This window comes from Ranitomeya imitator, chromosome 7 (genome assembly GCF_032444005.1).
Source record: "Ranitomeya imitator isolate aRanImi1 chromosome 7, aRanImi1.pri, whole genome shotgun sequence".
In the NCBI taxonomy this organism is placed as follows: domain Eukaryota; kingdom Metazoa; phylum Chordata; class Amphibia; order Anura; family Dendrobatidae; genus Ranitomeya; species Ranitomeya imitator.
This window is the reverse complement of record NC_091288.1, coordinates 194040487-194063856: the sequence shown is the minus strand read 5'-3', so window position 1 is coordinate 194063856 and position 23370 is coordinate 194040487.

Sequence of the window (23370 nt, the reverse complement as noted above, 5' to 3'; positions counted from 1 at the left end):
GCAGCGGATATTGATGATTTGCCCAAGTGCATTCACAGCAGAATACTTCAAGGACGTAAGTGCGGGGATTTCTGTACGTGGCACTCATACTCGGTACTGAATACATTTAGATGTTTTTAAAATATTTTGATTGTTTTAATAATTTACATATCAATAACATGTCTATCCATCCTATGATTTCCAGAACTCCATGACTTTTCCTTCTTGGTGTTGCAATTTTTTCAACGTTGAGAAGTGAAATACCGATTGTTTAAATGACCCCCCAGTAAGCAAATGTAGCCAATCAGCAGTTGTTTAGCCAACAGATTGTGTAATTTGTTGCACAAACGGACGGATTCCTCATTTCTGTTTCTTTTAAGTCACTTTTATTTGAGTTGTGGTTTTTGTTGACTTTTTTTTTTTTTCATCAACTTCTTCAAAATGGCACGGTTAACCCCTTTCTGACATATGACGTACTATCCCGTCAAGGTGGGGTGGGCCTGTATGACCACCAACGGGATAGTACGTCATACGCGATCGGCCGCACTCACGGGGGGATCGTGGCCGGGTGTCAGCTGACTATCGCAGCTGACATCCGGCACTATGTGCCAGGAGCGGTCACGGACCGCTCCCAGCACATTAATCCCCGGCACACCGCGATCAAACATGATCACAGTGTGCTGGCGGTACAGGGAAGCATCGCGCAGGGAGGAGGCTCCCTGCGGGCTTCACTGAGACAATCGATTCAAGGCGATGTGCTCACCTTGTACCAAGCATCTCCTCCCTGCAGGCCCCTTATCCAAAATGGCCGCGGGGCTACTTCTGGGTCCTGCAGGGAGTACTTCCGGGTCCAGAGCAGGCGCCTGTAAGCCTGCAGCAGGGCACGCCAGATCGCTGATCTGACACAGTGCTCTGCAAAGTGTCAGATCAGCGATCTGTCACTATACAGTGATGTCCCCCCTGGGACAAAGTAAAAAAAAAAAATTTTTAAATGTATAAAAAAAAAAATATTGTTCCTATAAATACATTTCTTCATCTAAAATAAAAAAACAATAAAAGTACACATTTAGTATCGCCGTGTCCGTAACGACCCGACCTATAAAACTGTCCCACTAGGTAACCCCTTCACTGAACACCGTAAAAAAAAAAGAGGCAAAAAACGTTTTATTATACCCCTGAACAAAAAGTGGAATAACACGCGATCGAAAAGACGGATATAAATAACCATGGTACCGCTGAAAACGTCATCTTGTCCCACAAAAAACTAGCCGCCATACAGCATCATCAGCGAAAAAATAAAAGTTATAGTCCTCAGAATAAAGCGATGCAAAAATAATTATTTTTTCTATAAAATAGTTTTTATCGTATAAAAAGCAACAAAACATAAAAAAAGATGTAAATGAGGTATCGCTGTAATCGTACTGACCCGAAGAATAAAACTGCTTTATCAATTTTACCAAACAGCCCCCTCCCCCCCAAAAAAAAGAAATTCATGAATAGCTGGTTTTTGGTCATTCTGCCTCACTAAAATCGGCATAAAAAGCGATAAAAAAATGTCACGTGCCCGAAAATGTTACCAATAAAAACGTCAACTCGTCCCGCAAAAAACAAGACCTCACATGACTCTTTGGAACCAAATATGGAAAAATTATAGCTCTCAAAATGTGGTAACGCAAAAAATATTTTTTGCAATAAAAAGCGTCTTTCAGTGTGTGACAGCTGCCAATCATAAAAATCCGCTAAAAAACCCGCTATAAAAGTAAATCAAACCCCCTTCATCACCCCCTTAGTTAGGGAAAAATTAAAAAAATGTATTTATTTCCATTTTCTTTTTAGGGTTAGAGCTAGGTCTAGGGTTAGGGTTGGTGCTACAGTTAGGGTTGGGGCTAAAGTTACGGTTAGGGTGTGGATTACATTTACGGTTGGGAATAGGGTTGGGATTAGGGTTAGGGGTGTGTTTGAATTAGGGTTTCTGTTATAATTGGGGGGTTTCCACTGTTTAGGCACATCAGGGGCTCTCCAAACGCGACATGGCGCCCGATCTCAATTCCAGCCAATTCTACATTGAAAAAGTAAAACAGTGCTCCTTCCCTTCCGAGCTCTCCCGTGTGCCCAAACAGGGGTTTACCCCAACATATGGGGTATCGGCATACTCAGGACAAATTGGACAACAACTATTGGGGTCCAATTTCTCTTGTTACCCTTGGGAAAATAAAAATTTGGGGGCTAAAAAAACATTTGTGGGAAAAAAAGTAATTTTTATTTTAATGACTGCGTTATAAACTGGAGTGAAACACTTGGGGGTTCAATGCTGTCAAAACACATCTAGATAAGTTCCTTGGGGGGTCTAGTTTCCAAAATGGTGTCACTTGTAGGGGGTTTCTACTGTTTAGGTGCATCAGGGGCTCTGCAAATGCAACGTGACGCCTGCAGACCATTCCATCTAAGCCTGCATTCCAAATGGCGCTTCTTCCCTTCCGAGCTCTGCCATGCGCCCAAACAGTGGTTCCCCCCCCCCCCCCCCCACATATGGGGTATCAGCGTACTCGGGACAAATTGAACAACAACTTTTGGGGTCCAATGTCTCCTGTTACCCTTGGGAAAATACAAAACTGGGGGCTAAAAAATAATTTTTGGGAAAAAAAATGTTTTATTTTCACGGCTCTGCATTATAAACTTCTGTGAAGCACTTGGTGGGTTAAAGTGCTCACCACACATCTAGATAAGTTCCTTAGGGGGTCTACTTTCCAAAATGGGGTCACTTGTGGGGGGTTTCAATGTTTAGGCACATCAGGGGCTCTCCAAACGCAACATGGCGTCCCATCTCAATTCCAGTCAATTTTGCATTGAAAAGTCAAACTGCGCTCCTTCCCTTCCGAGCTCTGCCATGCGCCCAAACAGTGGTTTACCCCCACATGTGGGGTATCGGCGTACTCAGAACAAATGGCACAACAACTTTTGGGGTCCAATTTCTTCTCTTACCCTTGGGAAAATAAAACAAATTGGAGCTGAAGTAAATTTTTGTGAAAAAAAATTAAATGTTAATTTTTTTTTTTTAAACATTCCAAAAATTCCTGTGAAACACCTGAAGGGTTAATAAACTTCTTGAATGTGGTTTTGAGCACCTTGAGGGGTGCAGTTTTTAGAATGGTGTCACACTTGATTATTTTCTATCATATAGACCCCTCAAAATGACTCCAAATGAGATGTGGTCCCTAAAAAATATTGGTGTTGTAAAAATGAGAAATTGCTGGTCAACTTTTAACCCTTATAACTCCCTAACAAAACAAAATTTTGGTTCCAAAATTGTGCTGATGTAAAGTAGACATGTGGGAAATGTTACTTATTAATTATTATTATTATTAATTATTTTACACGACATATCTGATTTAAGGGCATAAAAATTCAAAGTTGGAAAATTGCAAAATTTTCGCCAAATTTCCATTTTTTTCACAAATAAACGCAAGTTATATCGAAGAAATTTTACCACTATCGTGAAGTACAATATGTCACGAGAAAACAATGTCAGAATCGCCAAGATCCGTTGAAGCGTTCCAGAGTTATAACCTCATAAAGGGACAGTGGTCAGAATTGTAATAATTGGCCCGGTCATTAGCGTGCAAACCACCCTTGGGGGGTAAAGGGGTTAATGAATTTTGCTCAAAATAAAAAATGCTCTTATTTTTTGTCTTTTACATGTTCTGCTGAAATATCATAAAATTTGCACGAAAAATGTCAGCAAATGTACCTAAAATCGCTCCGGAGGTGACAGCAGCACATATGCACAAAAACTTTTTATTAAGTTGGAATTGATGACTTGGCCAAAACATCAAGGAAACTCCAAATCCTACTGTGATGACAAACACGAAAAAAACAGGTAAATACCGCGGAGATGCGAGGATCCGCTGACCTGGCTGTCTTTAGAAAGATCGCACGGGCCAGGGCTCATCCCGTTGAATGCCAGTAATCCTTCTCCGTGGGCAGGAGACTACTCAGACAACACAGGGTGAGGGTACCACACTCCAGTAAGCCCTTATTGGATCAACAACATATAGTACATTCCCAGCAAGGACACAAGATGGTGCAAATGCCAGCGTCTCACCCTTCCGTTGGCACGCCGGGGTTTAGAACCTCTGTGACTTCAGGGCATCCAGTACCCAAACCTGTTCACTCTGCTTTTGACAGGCACCCACATGAGAAAAAGTAGCTTCAAGCTTAGAAAACTTACCGAGCACAGCGAGTTATTTCCTGGTGACCTGATTGTCCCAACCTGTATTCTACCAGCTGGAACCGTGGTTCGTGGGCTGATGTGTAGAGTCACGAGCATGGTCCTTTTATATCCCACAGGATTGGGGGAATGCGGGGGGGGAGGGGGAGGTAAACCTTCATTTTTCAATTACACTGCATATTTGTCCTCCGAGTTGTGCAGACTAGTACACCACAGGGCGCTGATGCAATACGTAATCAGCAGGCATTCCACAACTTAACATACAACAAGGCTCAATGGACAGTTTCACATGCTCATGTCCCTTGACCTATTGAACAAAGGAACAGTATGTCTGTATAATGCATAATTAAGAATAATTCACCCCCGTACCAGTGGCCTGATTGACGCTGCATCGTCACAAACACATATAAGAAAGTCTTTACGAAACGTGCAAAGTAAAAGAAGCATAAGGCGCCAATAAAAAAACACCAAAAACTAGACCAAAAAAATAATACTGATGTCTTATGTGATAAACTGTGGGAACTCCTCAGCACCTGAATGTGACTGCTACCTCTGCACCTCTTATAGCATGGCTGTTTGACATTCTTAGACTTGTAGTTCTACCACCGCTGGAGACGTCTTCTGCCTTTCTAGATGATAAATGAAGACTGTAAAAGTAATAATCCCAGCATAGTATGACATTAGTCCAGACAAGGCAAAGGTTTAATATAAGGTCTGTAGTGTGGATTCTGACATGTGCCATGTATAGATATATTCAAATGGATGGACGCACGTCCAAAGTCAGCAAACGTAATTATCATGAGAGCAGCCGCTGTATTCCAGTGGGGCAGAGTAGAGTGAAGCTAAAATGTCATATAGGAAATGTACTGCATTACCGTGAATAGAAAAAATGTAAAGTATTAAAAAATAAATATTAAAAAGGGTCTGTGATTGAGAAAATCGTGGTCAATAAATTCTGTTGAGTCACAGCACAGCCTGGTGGCGAAGTAGTAAATTACACATCACTCTTCACTGCTCTTCATTACTCTCATAATATTCAATTGTAATGTCCAACGTGCAGAAGATGAAAAAATATTTTCATTTAAAAAATGTTTTTTCTCCCAGCTATAATAGATAAATGTAATTTTTAATCATGAAGACCTTTAAAAACAGAATCTAAATTAAATGATTTGGGGGCATTTGGTAAATTTCCAAACCCATTCCATTATAAAAACAGGTGCATAGCAAAAATCATAGGGTTCCGTTTGCATAAGTTTTGCAATGGGTCAGTTTTGGACATGAATTTCATCTCTCTTTTAATAAAAGAAATCAGCCTGGACATTTGACCTACCCTGATACACTGCAGCAAACAGAGTGTTAACAAGGAAGGCTCAATTCCCTGACAGCAATCAGAGGTGTTGAAAGTTAAATATATAGGAACGTAATGATTGTTGTCTGCGGCAATCCAGGACCTATACCAAAGGGGTTAGTTCAAAAGTTGTAATACATTTGGGACTGAAGACTTGCGGTCTCAAGACATCTTCTTTATGGCAACCGGAGTCTCCATGGCACCCGGTCCTTCTTGATAAAGTTCCTTTGAAGAACAGATAGCACAGTCCAGCACAATGTACAGTCCTTAAAACACCACTGGATCCAGTCCTTCTAGGCAAGGACCCTGGAACACGTAAATCAGAAGAATCCTCCATTTTGTGCCCTATTGCAGTGTTGTGCCTGTCCAGCACAAGTTAAAGGGGTATTTCTATTTCCAGGATCCTATCCCAACATGTAGGCGATGTAATTATAATAATATTAGCAAATGCCTCCAATTAGAAATGTAGTATAGTTTTTCTGATTCGCTAGGTCTCTTTCCTCATGCACAGGCATTGCAGGACCTTAGGTATCCATGGTTACGACAACTATCAACTAGCTGTCACTATATCAGTGGTCGTAACCATAGATACCAGAGGTCCTGCAATGTCTAAACACGAGGAAAGAGACATAGCGAATGAGAAAAACTATATTACATTTCTAATTGGAGATGAAAATGGAAAAATATATAATTAAAAAACCCCAAAATAAAAAAAAAAAATCAACCCCACCCCCATGACCCTGGTATTGTCGAAGTCCATTGGGTGAACCTTAACCGTTAGCCCCCTCCCAACTGTTGCCATTGGCAACCACCGTTGCCGAAACTCACATCCACATTTCACCAGCAGATCCAAACCATGTTAAAACTCCAAAAGGAGGAAACCATATGCCTATGGATCCCCCATCCCAACTTAGGCTGGTTTCACACTTGCGTTTCAAAACGCATGCGTTTTTTTAAAAAAATGCATGTAAACACGTGCAAACGCTGCGTTCTTTTGACGCATGCGTTTTTGCATGTGGTGAAAAAAACATGGCGTTTTGACGAGTTTACATGCGTTTTTTCATGCGTTTGCGTTTTTTAAACACATGCAGATAAATGTGTGACAGCTGCCAATCATCAAAATAAAGTAAAAAACCCACTATAAACAGAAAGAGCTAGGGTTAGGGGTAGGGATCCTAACCCTACCCTTAAAGGGATTAGGGGTAGGATTAGGGGTAGGGGTAGGATCCCTTTATCAATTTTATGGTGTGGGGTGGTTTATCAGTGTTTTTTTGTTTGTTTTTTTAAAAACGCATGCATTTTTAACGCATGCAAACGCATGTGGTTAAAAACGCATGCGTTTACATAGACAGCAATGCATTTTTTTGCCGCCAAAAAACGCATGCGTTTTTTCGCTGCAAAAAAACGCCGCTAAAAATACTACATGTTGCATTTCTGCAACACAACGCATGCAGAAAAAAACCGCATGCGTTGCAAAAACGCATCAAAACGCATACAAAAAACCACATGCGTTTTTAATGTTAAATATAGGGGGAAAAACCCATGCTTTTTTGCGTTTTTTACCGCAAAAACGCAAAAAAAAACGCAAATGTGAAACCACCCTTAAAAAAGTTTTTTTTTGTTTGTTTTTTAAATAGTAAAACAAAAATGGATATATTCAGTATTACAATAACCAAACTGGCCAGCAAAATAAAGTTACTAGGTCATTTTTACTGCAAAGTCATAGAAACAAAAAGCAAATGGCGTAATTGCTGTTTTTTTTTCAATTCCAATTTTTTTTTAACTGTTTTCCAGTACATTATATAGTGTCATTCAAAAGTATAACTCATCCTGCCAAAAACAAACCCTTGAAAGGTTATGGTTCTTGGTAGGGAAGAAGGGAAAACAATAGTGAAAAAAAAGGTTTAAAAAATATATATAACACTCTCCACTAAAAAACAAGGCTGGATATAGCAATGGTAATGAAAGAAGAAAAAAAAAGGAAAAATGTGGAGATGAAAAAAGAAATAAATGAGCTATTGTGTCATTGACAGGTTATTGCAGGGATCGTCTCCGCTGCCGAGGATCATGAGAGGAGGTTGGATGTGTGTAGTTTGATATGTACCAATATAATTGCTCTTGTCTGAACGAGAAGCCTTCATTAATATTGAGAGAATATTTTCCTCAATTACTATCAGAGGGTCTCCGATGGAGCACACGCTTGTTAATCTGAGGAAAGTGAGCGCCTCCGTAGAATCGTGTCTGTGGCCGCGGTTCTGCGCGCCGCGCTGGATCTGGACGCAGTCTCTTGTGCCGGAGTCTGTAACAATTGCTGGCATGTTGCTATGGTAACAGTGTAACGGCACTCAGGCTACATAGGACATGAATGTCATACTACTCCATATTCATGTTTTCATGGGGGAACCCGGCGCTGGCCTTGGCTATTATTATTTCTCAGTTCCTTTGAGGGGCAAAACGTTGAAGCAGGGTTTTACTTTTCACTCCTAGACATACGATTATGTCGCCTCAATACGACATATCTACTGTCATTCAGGTTTTTTTAGACTCCTGGATGGCGAATCCGCCCAGTTGTGTAGACGGACTGGGTCAAGTAATGTGATAACTCAGGTGGGAGCTGCGTCGGTGGTCATTTTGGTTGTAAAGTAGACCATTCTGAGGGCATAGTTTATGGTGCAACAGGACCCAGCTGGGAAGGGGGTCTGCAGTGCTGCACTTTGCATCTACCATAAACTGGAGCATTCTCATGCAGCACCATGCTTAACGAGACGTGTGTGTCACCACCACGGCATGCCACATCTTTCCATAAAGCCACCAGATGCAGTAGCCCTCATCACACAGTGCCACCTGACTGACATATTAATCCACAATATCATCATGTTAAGCTGCATTCACACATACATTGTACTCATTCATTTTTTAGACCTACAGCACACAAACCCATAAATTTTCTTGGATCCAGTGGGATTGTCCAGAATTTTAGGCATTGTCCCACTGGTCAGGGATATATCCCATCTTCAGCGGTGCCTATGTAGACTCCCCTGCACACAGTATGATGCCTTCACAGTGTATTGCTCCACACCCAGTTTGATGACCCCATAGTACATTCCCCCCACACAGTATGATGTGCCCACAGTACATTCCCCTCACACAGTATGATGTCCCCACAGTACATTCCCCCCACACACAGTATGATGTCCCCACAGTACATTCCCCCCACACACAGTATGATGTCCCCACAGTACATTCCCTCACACACAGTATGATGTCCCCACAGTACATTCCCCCCACACACAGTATGATGTCCCCACAGTACATTCCCCCCACACACAGTATGATGTCCCCACAGTACATTCCCCCCACACACAGTATGATGTCCCCACAGTACATTCCCTCACACACAGTATGATGTCCCCACAGTACATTCCCCTCACACAGTATGATGTCCCCACAGTACATTCCCCCCACACACAGTATGATGTGCCCACAGTACATTCCCCACACACACAGTATGATGTCCCCACAGTACATTCCCTCACACACAGTATGATGTCCCCACAGTACATTCCCTCACACACAGTATGATGTCCCCACAGTACATTCCCCTCACACAGTATGATGTCCCCACAGTACATTCCCTCACACACAGTATGATGTCCCCACAGTACATTCCCTCACACACAGTATGATGTCCCCACAGTACATTCCCCCCACACACAGTATGATGTGCCCACAGTACATTCCCCCCACACACAGTATGATGTCCCCACAGTACATTCCCTCACACACAGTATGATGTCCCCACAGTACATTCCCTCACACACAGTATGATGTCCCCACAGTACATTCCCCTACACACAGTATGATGTCCCCACAATACATTCCCTCACACACAGTATGATGTCCCCACAGTACATTCCCCTACACACAGTATGATGTCCCCACAGTACATTCCCCCACACACAGTATGATGTCCCCACAGTACATTCCCCTCACACATAGTATGATGTCCCCACAGTACATTCCCCCTCACACAGTATGATGTCCCCACAGTACATTCCCCCTCACACAGTATGATGTCCCCACAGTACATTCCCCCTCACACACAGTATGATATCCCCACAGTACATTCCCCCTCACACACAGTATGATGTCCCCACAGTACATTCACCCCACACAGTATGATGTCCCCACAGTACATTCCACTCATACTTTATGATGTCCCCACAGTACATTCCCCTACACATAGTATGATGTCCCCACAGTATATTCCCCCACACACAGTATGATGTCCCTGCAGCGCCCCAGAGTCCTGGTCGTTGCAGTAATGTCATTCTTCCACCAGGGGGAGTGATGTTACGTCTGCTGGCACCAAAGGAGTTCACCCTACCAGGTATCACAAAACACACAACACACTTCACACTCCGGTCCACCAGGGGGAGCAAAGGTTCTATCTACTAGGCCACTCCTCACATAAGGTAAAACTGGTGGGTTGGATAGTAAGTTAGTCGTTAGTCACAGTTGGAAGGAGAAGCTGAGTGGAGGGAGTAGGAGTAAGAAGGAGATACCTGTCAGACAGACAGAGGGAAAAGAAGGAACATCAGAGGCTCAGCAAGACAGAAAGACACGGAGCTGCGCCTGCCCCACGTGCGGCAGCCTCCTAAGAAAGGACACGAAGGGAATTGTGTTGTAGGGAGTGAGACACGAAGTCACGGCAAAAGGAGAACAAAAACCAGAAGGAGTCCTGTCCTGGGAGAAGCTGCCTCTTTCTGGTGTGCGGGCCGGTGGCTGGAACACCGAGGGAGTAATAGTCTCTACGCTTTTCTTCAGAGACCGGCAGGACAGTCAATTCCAAGTTGGCTGCCCGACCTTAATACCTAAGAAGACATAGGTGGCAAATTGTGGGGGTCGGGGCGTCTCTAGGGTCCCCATAAACAAGCCTCAGGCCACCCGTCATACGGGTTTGTCCTATCCCTACCAACTGGGGGACAGAGAAGAAGACATAACATCTACAAAAGTTGTGAGGACCTTACCGAGTTGCTCAGCAGGGAGGCACTACAACACACGGCGCTAGTAGGAAGGCTACTGATTTCCACCTGGATAGGGGAACTCTGGAATTGTCATCAGACCGGCTGGACTCTGCCTACCCTGTCATCCGGCACTCTAGACTGTGGATGCTGAAGCCTTCAGTAAAGATAAAGAGACTGCACCCATTGTGTCCTCATTATTCACCACGCCTTACATCATCCACTATCACCATCTACACCACTGGGAAGCCCTGGGGAAACACTTCACCTGTTGGAAGGTATTCCATCTAGCTGCCATCACATCACCCCAGCGGACCCCTAAGAAGCGTCGGTCACCCTGACCGAATACCACAGGTGGCGTCACGAACTCTGCCTTTTAAGTGGGCGCCCCTCATAGGGCCACGGTCCGGGTCGGGCCACTGTGACATCCTCGCTGAAGGAACTGAAGAACCCGGGACCGAGTACCTCATTGCCCTTACGTGGGGGCGATCCATCCCCACAGTACATTCCCCCCAGTATAATGTCCCCACTGTACATTCCCCCCAGTATGATGTCACCACAGTACATTCCCCCCCACAGTATGATGTCCCCACAGTACATTCCCCCCCAGTATGATGTCCCCACTGTACATTCCCCCACACAGTATGATGTCCCCACAGTACATTCCCCCCAGTATGATGTCCCCACTGTACATTCCCCCACACAGTATGATGTCCTCACTGTACATTCCCCCACACAGTATGATGTCCCCACAGTACATTCCCCTACACACAGTATGATGTCCCCACAGTATATTCCCTCACACAGTATGATGTCCCCACAGTACATTCCCTCACACACAGTATGATGTCTCCACAGTACATTCCCTCACACACAGTATGATGTCCCCACAGTACATTCCCTCACACACAGTATGATGTCCCCACAGTACATTCCCATACACACAGTATGATGTCCCCACAGTACATTCCCTCACACACAGAATGATGTCCTCACAGTACATTCCCTCACACACAGTATGATGTCCCCACAGTACATTCCCTCACACACAGTATGATGTCCCCACAGTACATTCCCTCACACAGTATGATGTCCCCACAGTACATTCCCCTACACACAGTATGATGTCCCCACAGTACATTCCCCTACACACAGTATGATGTCCCCACAGTACATTCCCCTACACATAGTATGATGTCCCCACAGTACATCCCCTCACACACAGTATGATGTCCCCACAGTACATTCCCTCACACAGTATGATGTCCCCACAGTACATTCTCTTCACACACAGTATGACGTCCCCACAGTACATTCCCCCTCACACACAGTATGATGTCCCCACAGTTCATTCTCCCCACACAGTTTGATTTCCCTACTGTGCATTCCCCTACACACAGTATGATGTCCCCAGAATACATTCCCCTACACACAGTATGATGTCCCCACAGTACATTCTCCTACACACAGTATGATGTTCTATAGCGTCTCCATTTTTCATGATCTTGGACATATTTGTTGCCGCCGAGCTGACGTTTTTATGGATACCATTTTGGTGTAGATATGATGTTTTGTTTGAACATTATTGCATTTTATTGCAATGTAGCAATGACCAAAAAAACATAATTCTGACAGTTTTAAATTTTTTTCTCATTACGCCATTCAGCGATTGAGTTAATTCTTTTTTATATTGATAGATCAGGAGATTCCGAAAGCGACGATATCAAATATATGTATATTTGAAATTTTTATTGTTTTATTTTGAATGGGCAGAAAGGGGGGTGAGTTGAACTTTTTTTTTTTTTCTTTCATATTTTTAAAAACATTTTTTTCACTTTTTGCATGCTTCAATAGTCTCCATGGGAGACTAGAAGCTGCAGTACTTCCTACATAGAGGCGATGATCAGATCGCCTGTGTGTAGCAGAAATGCTCACTTGCTATGAGCGCCAACCACCGGGCGGCGCTCATAGCAATCTGGCAATGACAACCATAGAGGTTGTCATGCCGACCCATTGGTGACCCGCGATCATGTGACTGGGTCACCAATGGGCGGGATTAGCAACACGCTTCCGGTAAACGTGAGATAAATGCCGCTGTCAGAGATTGACAGCGGCATTTAACTGGTTAACAGACATGGGTGGATCGCGATTCTACCCGCGGCTGTTGCGGGCACATGTCAGCTGAATAGATCAGCTGTTATGTGCCCGGAAAGGTGCGGGCTTCAGCGCTGAGGGCAAGTCTGACATTGACATACTATTATGCCCATTGTTGGAAAGTCGTTAATGCAGCTATCAATAACCGTGAAAAGTTTAAAAAAATATTTTAAAAAATGTGAAAAAAAATTAAATAAATGTTCAAATCACCCCCCTTTTCACCCATTGAAAATAACAAAATGCACATGTGGTATCGCTGTGTTCAGAAAAGTCCAATTTATCAAAACATAAAAACAACTAACCTGATTGGTAAACACAGTAAACAGAAAAAATTCAAAAATACCAAAATTACTTTTATGTGATCAGTGCAATTTCACATAAAATACTGTAACAAGTGATCAAAAAGTCAAATCTACCACAAAATTGTATCAATAAAAATTTTGTCTCGCCCCGCAAAAAAACAAGCCATCACACAGCTTCATCGACCAAAAAACGAAAATGTTACAGGTCTCAGAAAATGAGACAATCCCAAAAAATATTTTTCCAAAACTTCAGATTTTTTAGTCACCACTAAAATAATAAAAAAATTGGACATGTTTGGTATCGCCGTAATCATATTGTAGAGGAGAATCATATTGCATGGTCGCTTTTCCCACAAAATGTACACCGTAAAAACAATTCCTAAAAAAAAAAAAGTCTGAATTACGGGTGTTTTTTTTCACAATTTCACTGCAATTGGAATTTTCTTCCAATTTGCCAGTACACCATGTGGTAAAATGAATGGTGTCATTCAAAAGTACAACTCGTCCTGCAAAAACAAGCTCTCATATGTCTATGTGACAGAAAAATAAAAGAGTTAGGCCGGCCTCACACTAGCATGTTTTACGGACGTAAGAGAGGTGCTGAAAATACGGATTGCATACGGTACAATGCTTCTCTATGGCCCAGCTCCTATCTGCCGTATTTTACTGATCCGTATTATACGGTCTTCTACGGCCGTAGAAAAAAGGCAGCATGCTGCGTTTGTCACCGTATTGCGCCAAAAATACGCCAATGAAAATGAAAGCCAGATTAATAATGGAGAGGCGTCAATTATGGCACCTATCCATTATTAATCCAATAGTATGAAATGGTTAAAAAATACACACACATTATTACAAAGTATTTTAATGAAATAAATATACAGGTTGCTGTAATATTTTACTATACTGGTAATCCACCTGAAGACCCTTGTTCTGTAAAAAAGGTAAAATAAAAAAAAACAACAATATCCCATACATTCCGATCAGTCTCGTCCCACGATGTAAATCCATCTGAAGGGGTTAAATCATTTTACAGCCAGGAGCTCTGCTATAATGCAGCTGTGCTCCTGCCTGTAAAACCCCGGGGAATGAATGGAATGTAGGTCAATGACCTGTATTTACCTTCAGTCGTGGTGATGCGCCCTCTGCTGGATGTCCTCATATGAACTCGAGCGTGGGAAAATATTCATAAAAGTTCCCAGGCTCGAGTTCATATGAGGACATCCAGCAGAGGGCGCATCACCACGACTGAAGGTAAATACAGGTCATTGACCTACATTCCATATATTCCCCGGGGTTTTACAGGCAGGAGCACAGCTGCATTAGCAGAGCTTCTGCTTGTAAAATTAGTTAACCCCTTCAGATGGATTTACATCGTGGGACGAGACTGATCATCGGAAGGTATGGGATATTATTGTTTTTTTATTTTACCTTTTTTACAGAACAAGGGTCTTCAGGTGGATTACCAGTATAATAAAATATTACAACAACCTGTGTTTTTATTTCATTAAAATACTTTGTAATAATGTGTGTGTGTATTTTTAAACCATTTCATACTATTGGATTAATAATGGATAGGTGTCATAATTGACGCCTCTCCATTACTAATCTGGCTTAATGTCACCTTACAATAGCAAGGTGACATTAACCCTTCATTACCCCATATCCCACAGCTACAGGGGAATGGGAAGAGAGTGGCCAAGTGCCGGAATTGGCGCATCTTCCAGATGTGCCTTTTCTGGGGTTGCTGGGGGCAGATGTTTTTAGCCGGGGGGGGGGGGCAATAACCATGGACGCTCTCCAGGCTATTATTATCTGCCCTCAGTCACTGGCTTTACCACTCTGGCGGAGAAAATCGCGCGGGAGCCCACGCCATTTTTTTCCGCGATGTAACCCTTAAATATAATAGCTAGAGCACCCAAATTTTGCACATACACACTACTAACATTAGTAGTGTGGAATATGCAAAAAAAAGGGATAGGAGATTGTTTACTGTATGTAAACCATGTCTAATATCATGTCGGGTTTAGGAAGGAGAAATGAAAAGCCGGCAGTTGAATTACCGGCTTTTAAGCTATATAGCGCTGTATCAAATATTATACATATATATATATATATATATATATATATATATATATATATGTATATATGTATATATATATATATATATATATATATATATATATATATAGACGGTACATATGTGTTTATGATTTTTTGAGCACATGGATCCATTGTATGTCCGTATGTCGGTTTTGCAAGCCTGCGAGAAAATAACGCAGTACGGATGCCATACGGATTACATACGGAGGATGCCATGCGCAAAATACGCTGACACACCCTGCCTACGGAGTACTTACAGATCACCATTTTTTGACTTTTGTGGCGTATTACGGCTGTAAAATACAGACCGTATTTTTGTACGCTGAGTGTGACGCCGGCCTTATGTCTCCGGAAAGAAGAGGAGGAAAGAGATTCTCAAGCTTTAATATCTTCTAATACATTTACAGCGGGTAAAAAAGGACATACGTATCGCAAATGCCAGGTCCTCTAAAGGTTTAATATTAGCAAACCTACGGTATTCATGTACTTTGTGATATATATATATATATTTTTTCATATATACATAGTGAGTTAAAAGGGTTGTCTGGCCTTAGGGTGCACATCTACAGTAGCACTATGTAACCGCAGACTTGTGAATCCACCACACAAAATGCGTACTGTGAGGATTCTCCGGAGCAGGAGCTGGGAGCCGATGGTCCTGTTATCGCAAGTATACAAGTTGCGTACTTCCAGCCACATTACGACTAGACTTATATTGAGTGAGACTGTGTACGTCTAGTTGGCATGTGACCGCATGTATGCAAATCACATACTGCACAGTGTTGTGTGCACGCGGTGAGGATTCACATGTCTGCAGTCGCATAGAGAGACTGCAGACCTTTACCCTAAGGCCAGAGAATCCTTTTAAATTGTGCTAAATATGAAAAATAAAATTGGCATGGTCTTTAGTCAAACACGAGGCCTTGTATCACCATGTTCTGGTTGGTGACTTGTGCTTTTGCTAGACATTGATGTGTGGGTAGACCTGGGAGGCACTGTTATATGCAGACCCTTTTGATATGTGAAGGTGCCCCCCCCCTTTATTAGAGGAGAAGATATTGGTTTGCATGACGTACGCAATCTGTTCTCTCCCCGCTACCTGGGCATGAGACACTGTTCTCCATCAGTGGTCTTTAGGAAAATATTACCTGTTGCTAGGCAACTTCTTGGATCCCTGGGTAGTGTCACAAGTAGAAGGTCTGTTCTGGTGGTTATATTCATAGCAAACCGCAGAAAAGCCACTGTTGACAGCTGAACACCTTTTAACCCCTTTATGGGATTTCGGCGCTCCTTGAGTTCTGCCCGTTGAGACTTTATTTTTTTTTCTTCTTTTTACATTGAATCATTATAAAAGATAGATTTATTCCAGGAGATCTGGACAGAATTCCATAATCTTTCCAGAAATAAGATGAAGGGATTATCTGGGCGGAAAATAATTCCACTCGAAGTGACCCAGCCGAGAGCGGGATGGAAGATCATGAGCACAAAAATAGGCTATGTCCTTTGTGGTGTAGAGAGGAATCCTAAAACCCTAGGTTGCCGTATTCATAGTGTGCAGTTACTAATGAGGAGAACGCTACTACGGTCTATCTAAAGAGCTAATGGTGGAATTAATACTCACCGCAACCTGAGTGCCCTAATGAGAGACCAGCTATAATTTTTCTTTAATGGTCCCATTTCTTTTTTTTTTTTTTTTAAACCATAAATTTTTATTGAAGTTTGCATATATGATACAGGAAAAGAAGAAACTTTAGTATTATCATATAGTACATTGCATCATAACAAGGGGGTAACAGTCCTTCATTTATGTTCTGATAACTGGCAATAAACTTAAGACGAGTCATATCAAAGGACGAGTGTAACAGCGACAAAATGGGGGACAAGGGTTAGAGGAGGGGGAAGGGAAGGGGGACCCGAGAAGAGGTTATAATGAATCCATACCCATTTAGGTAATTTTAATCAGAAGCCGGAGGACTACGGTTAGATAGTCGAGATACTGGAATAGCGAAAGGGGTGTGGCTGGCGTATTCCACCCAGGGGAGCCAAGTAAGTTCAAATCTCTCTACTTTGTCAGTGAGTATAGCTGATAATTTTTCGTTTACCATGATAGACGAGATTTAACTCCCGACTAGTGTTGAGCATTCCGATACCGCAAGTATCGGGTATCGGCCGATACTTGCGGTATCGGAATTCCGATACCGAGATCCGATATTTTTGTGATATCGGGTATCGGTATCGGAAGTGTAAAATAAAGAATTAAAATAAAAAATATTGTTATATTCACCTCTCCGGCGGCCCCTGGACATCTGCGCGAGGAACCGGCGTCCGGCACGGCTTCTTTCTTCAAAATGCGCGCCTTTAGGACCTGTGGTATGACGTCCCGGCTTCTGATGGGCGGCACGCGACCAATCAGAAGCCGCGACGTCATTCCTCAGCTAAAGTCCTAGAATGAGAGCCTTTTAGGACCTGAGGAATGACGTCGCGGCTTCTGATTGGTCGCGTGGCGGTCACATGGGCGGCACGCGACCAATCAGAAGCCGGGACGTCATTCCACAGGTCCTAAAGGCGCGCATTTTGAAGAAAGAAGCCGTGCCGGACGCCGGATCCTCCCGCTGATGTCCAGGGGCCGCCGGAGAGGTGAATATAACAATATTTTTTATTTTAATTCTTTATTTTACACTTTAATATGGATCCCAGGGCCTGAAGGAGAGTTTCCTCTACTTCAGACCCTGGGATCCATGAGGATACATTCCGATACTTGATGTCCCATTGACTTGTATTGGTATCGGATATCGGTATCGGCGATATCCGATATTTTTCGGGTATCGGCCGATACTATCCGATACCGATACTTTCAAGTATCGGACGGTATCGCTCAACACTACTCCCGACAAATCCAAGCCAGGTTTTTTCCAAGCCGAGGCTATAGTTTGTTTGGCTGCTAAGAATATAAACGTGATAAGGGCTCGGGAATATTTAGAAATATTGGGGATACGCTTGTTTAGTAGGGCTTCCCAGGGGTTTTTCCTAAGATTGATATTTGTTATTGAGAGAATCAAGTAGTATACCCTGGTCCAAAACCTTCGAGCCATTGGGCATAGCCACCAGATATGAAGCATATCTCCTATTACATCCCCGAAAACAGTTTGGAGAGTAGTTAGCGACTGCCTTCGCCACTCTAGCTGGGGTCAAGTACCATCTTGTAAGTACTTTGTAATTGGTCTCTAGCATGAGGGTGTTAAGCAAGCCTCCAGTGGAGGAAGACCAAATCTGGGTCTATTCCGAGTCCGTCAGGGTTGAACCAATATCACACTCCCAGCGAGAGGTGTAGCCCAGGCACCGCCTGTGAGTTGGAGAGTTGATGTGTGAGTAAAGAAGGGATATGATAACTGGAGCATGTGGGTTTTGGCAGCATCTCTGTTCAAAGGGGATGAAGGAATGGGGGGGCAGAGTTTCTTAGTAGAGATTGAACAAAATTTTTAAGTTGCAAGTATCAAAATATTTCTCTCGGTGGGAGATGGTATTCTTCACTCAAATCAGAAAATGGGATAAGCCCATCCACGTTGATGAGATGGTGAACTCTCATTATTCCCGCCGCGACCCATAGACGGAAGTCCCTAAGGGAATCCACTCCCGGGGGGGGGGGGGGAACTGGGCATTACCCCACATGGGGTCCGAGGGTAAGACTGAAGATATTAAATGTGAGGAGTATTTTAATGAGTCCCAGATTCTGAGAGAGTGAACCATGATGGGGTTAGTGATTTCTCTCCGGTGTCTTGGGAGAGTCCAGAGCAATGTATCTAGGGTACTCAAGTGGAGTTCTGAGGCCTCTAGAGCAAGCCATAGGGGGGGGGTTCAGAGTAGGCGTGGTACAACATCAGTTGACCAAGTTGGGCTGCTTGATAATATTTCAAGAGGTTTGGGACCCCCAATCCCCCTTTTAGACGATGGCGGTAAAGGGTGGCTCTATTAACCCTAGGGAGACCCCCCTCCAAACAAAGGTATTAATCACTCGCTGAGCTATTTTAAGGTATTGTGTGGGGACCGAGACTGGGAGGACCCGAAATAGATAAAGTAATTTAGGGAGTATAGTCATCTTTAGTGCGCGTACTCTGCCGAGCCAGGAGAGGTTAAGTTTGCCCCATGACTGGAGTATTGATCGAATTTTACGGAGCATATGAGGATAATTAGCCGCGTATAATGAGCCGTACTCTGAAGTAAGTTTCACTCCTAAGTAGTCCAAATGGTTAGAGGTCCACTGAAACGGGAAATCTTGTTTTAGCAATGTGATAGTGGAGGAAGGGAGAGTGATGTTCATGGCATAGGATTTAGAGGGATTAATTTGTAGACCTGAAATGTGTTCAAAGTTATTAAGAGTTTGAAGTAGGGCTGGGAGGGATGACCGAGGAGATGTTAGGAGGAGCAGCATGTCGTCAGCAAACAAGAAAAGTTTATGGGGGACTGATGCTATAGTGACTCCCTGGATGGATGAATTGAGTCGAAGGTGTATCGCCAAGGGTTCAAATGCTAAAAGAAATAATATATGTGATAAGGGACAGCCTTGGCGAGTGCCTATGAATAGGGAAGTGCGGGGAGGAGAAGCCGTTGTATCGTACATATGCAGAAGGGGAGCTATAAAGGGCCTGAATCATTGTAAGAAAGTAAGGAGGGAAACCCCATTTCCGCAAGACCGCAAACAGATAAGACCAAAGGCTTTTTTAATGTCAAGCGACAATAACATGCTTGGTAAATTGCGCTGTTTGCAATGGTGCAACAGGTGAGAGACTCTTCTTATATTATCTGATGCTTGTCTTTTGGGAACGAAACCTACCTGGTCTTTATGTATTATGGCTTCCAGACCCGAGTTTAGACGTTGGGATAGAATCTTGGCTAATATTTTAAGGTCTATGTTAATTAGGGATATTGGTCTTTAATTAGACCATACTAACTGATCAGAATTAGGCTTTGGTATCATAGACACAGCTGCTATTAATGATGCCTCTCCAGCTTTATTACCGTCTCTCAAGGAGTTAAAGTAATTGGTAAGATGGGGTATCAGAAGTGGGGCATATTTTTTATAAAATAGGGCTGTAAAGCCGTCCGGGCCGGGCTTTTTATTGACTTTCAATTGTTGGATAGCTAACTCTATGTCGTTAGAGGAAATAGGTTGGTTCAGCGAATCAATCAAACATGGGCCAAGAGCCGGGAGTGGGATGGAGTCCAAGAAAGCTTCCAGCTCCCCTGAATCGACAGTTGAAGTGGCGCTATATAATTGTTTTAATTTCTGCTGAAACAATTGCGTGATCTTCAGCGGGTTAGACGTGATTCCTGAGGGGGTACGTAATCTTACTGGCTGACGGGGTTGGGGTAGGCATTTTAACCGACGTGCTAAATTGGAGTTGTTTTTATTATTGAGGGCATAAAACCGTTGTTGGGACCAGCGTAAGGCTCGGTCAGCGTTTTCAGATAACCAGAGGTCAAGTTCAGTTCGGGCATGGGTGAGATTTCTATATATGTCAGGGGATGGCGAATTCTTTAATTGAGTCTCAAGCACTGATACCCTGTCCTCCAAATCAGCCATCTTTGCACATCTCTCTTTTTTCCTGCGGGAAGCCACTTGATTACAGAGGCCTCTCAATACTGCCTTATGCGCTTCCCACAAAGAAAAATACTCTTCTAGGTGACCTTTTAATTTCAAATTGATATCAGGGTCGGAGAGCAGAGAGTCATTCAGGATCCAATTATATGATTGCGGTTTAGGGTGCAGCGCAGAACATATAAGCAAGATTGGGGAATGATCAGACCATGGGGTGGAAAGGATGGAGACATTAGAGACGTTAGGAATGAAGGATGGATGGGCAAATATGTGGTCTATTCTGGTATGGACTAAGTGTCGCGGGGAAAAATACGTATAATCTCTCTGTGAGGGGTGCAAGTCCCTCCACAGGTCCACCCACTGGTATTGGGAGAGGAGTTTATTAAGGGAGGACGAGTCCGCCGACGGAAGAGGCGATGGAATAGTAAGGGATTGTGTAATTGTTGACCTATCCAAATGGGGTTTCAGTATACAGTTAGAATCGCCGCACAGTACCGTAGCTCCTTGGGCATGCTCGGTGATTAATTCACATAATTGAGAGAAAAAGGCGGTTTGATGGGTGTTAGGGGCATAGTACGAAACGATGGTTACCAGTTCATCCGAAATGGTGCCTGTAACTATCAAGTAACGACCTTCTTTATCGGCTACTAAAGATTTAAAGACAAAAGGGACAGACCTCTTAAAGCAAATGGCAACGCCTTTAGTCTTATTTGGGGCAGTAGCTAAATAATATAATGGGTAGGAAGCGGATAAGAATTTAGGATAAGAACTGGCCGAGAAGTGTGTCTCTTGGAGACAGACCACGTCAGCCCGTTGAGACCTATAATAGCGAAAGGCCTTGGTACGTTTGTGTGGAGAATTAACACCGCGTACATTGTGTGAAATGATCGTTAGCGGCATGATAAAGAGATGTGGGGTTCGTCTATGGTAGCCATCTTTCGTGGTTTGGGGTTGGAAATGAAAGAGTCCTCTTGGTTCAGGCAAGATAGATAGTGTTTACTCGGGTGGGGAATGGGGGAGGAGCAGTGGGTGGTTGGGTATAACTGGGATATAAGGGTAACAGGGGAAACCGTAACATTAGCCAAGCACAACATGCTGAGCAGCAGTGTATAGGGACACTGTAGGGACATAAGGACAATTCAGGGACAACGCAATTTAGAGTAGACCTAGTAATTAAGTGTGAAGGAAGGGTGGGGTAGATGGGGAAAGCTGGATATATGGAGCGCCAATAAGGCCTAGCAATATATCGGGTCTACATGTAGGCTGCGAACTGTGCCAGCCCTGTAGGGGTGGTTATTAAGAAAGAACTTACAGCTATAATGGAATACCAAAACAAGGCATAAAGTTAGTATCAATAACCTTATAACACAAATAAGCAACGGTGCATTATAAGAAAAATAGACCTTCTTAGGTACTCATAGCTGATAAAATAACAAATCAAATCTGGATTCCAAGTAAACGTCCAATAGAGGCCAAAGGCGCTGAAGAATCCTAGAAAAGAAACTAAACTGGAAAACAATCCTAAACTGTGAAGTGAAAAAACATTAGTATGTGTCAATAGCATTAACACAAACTTTTCTGTCTGCTATAAAACAGACAAAAGATAATATTGACACCAAAGGATTCTAAGGCTGCAGTTTGAATTGCCTAGATGTGGATCAAAGCTCCAAGAGGAGCTATAGTAATCGTTGGTTTAATGGTCCCATTTCTGATCAGTATCCCATACGCTGATCGTTTGCCCAGGAAGAGGCGCTCTTCTTTCCCATTTATGCTTTTTTTTTTTTTAAGGACAACCTCAATACAAGCTGCTCCACCTAAAGACTGATAACTGGATGTCACTTTTCATTGACAATAAACCATTCCATTGAGCATAAATAACCATACTTATAGGAATAACATATATTTATAAACCTAATAAATGAACACCAGACCAATGAAAAACCCCAAAGTAATTGTCAGGCAGAGACCAAGGGCAGGCAGCTCTAGGTTTATGACAGCTCGTAGTCGAAGAGTGGGTCCCTCTTCGCTTTTGATTTTCACTCCTAACTTTTTATTTTTTGGCAATACTGTGGTTTTTATTGCCAACATTTTGGTTTTCATAGAACTTTTTCATCTCTTTTTATTCCATTTTTTGGGAGGCAAAGATTTTATTGATATTCTGGGAAGAAGGGGATAATTTGACGATTTATTTTTACCTCTTTTTAAATGTATTTTTTATTGAACCGGTGATTACTTGTGCAATACACTGTAAGGCCACGTTCACACAGTCAGTATTTGTTCAGTATATTACATCAGCATTTGTAAGCCAAAATCAGGAATGGAACAGTCAAAGGAAAAGTACAATAGAAACACGTCACCTCTTCTGCATTTATCACTCACTCCTGTTTTGGCTTACAAATGCTGACGTTAAAATACTGACCAAATACTGAACGTGTGAACGTGGCCTAAAACTGTGTCATGCACACAGGTGGCACGCGAGGTTCGTGGACCCACTTTCCCAGGGGGCCGGGCTTGCCTAGCAGCTTAGCGGCTACCTGGTTTTTACTGGCGCTCCTGATGGTGGAATCAGGCCTCAGCTGCATGTAGCCGTCAGGTACCACTTCTAGGCAGTCCCCGGTACTGCAGCTGCTGACCCC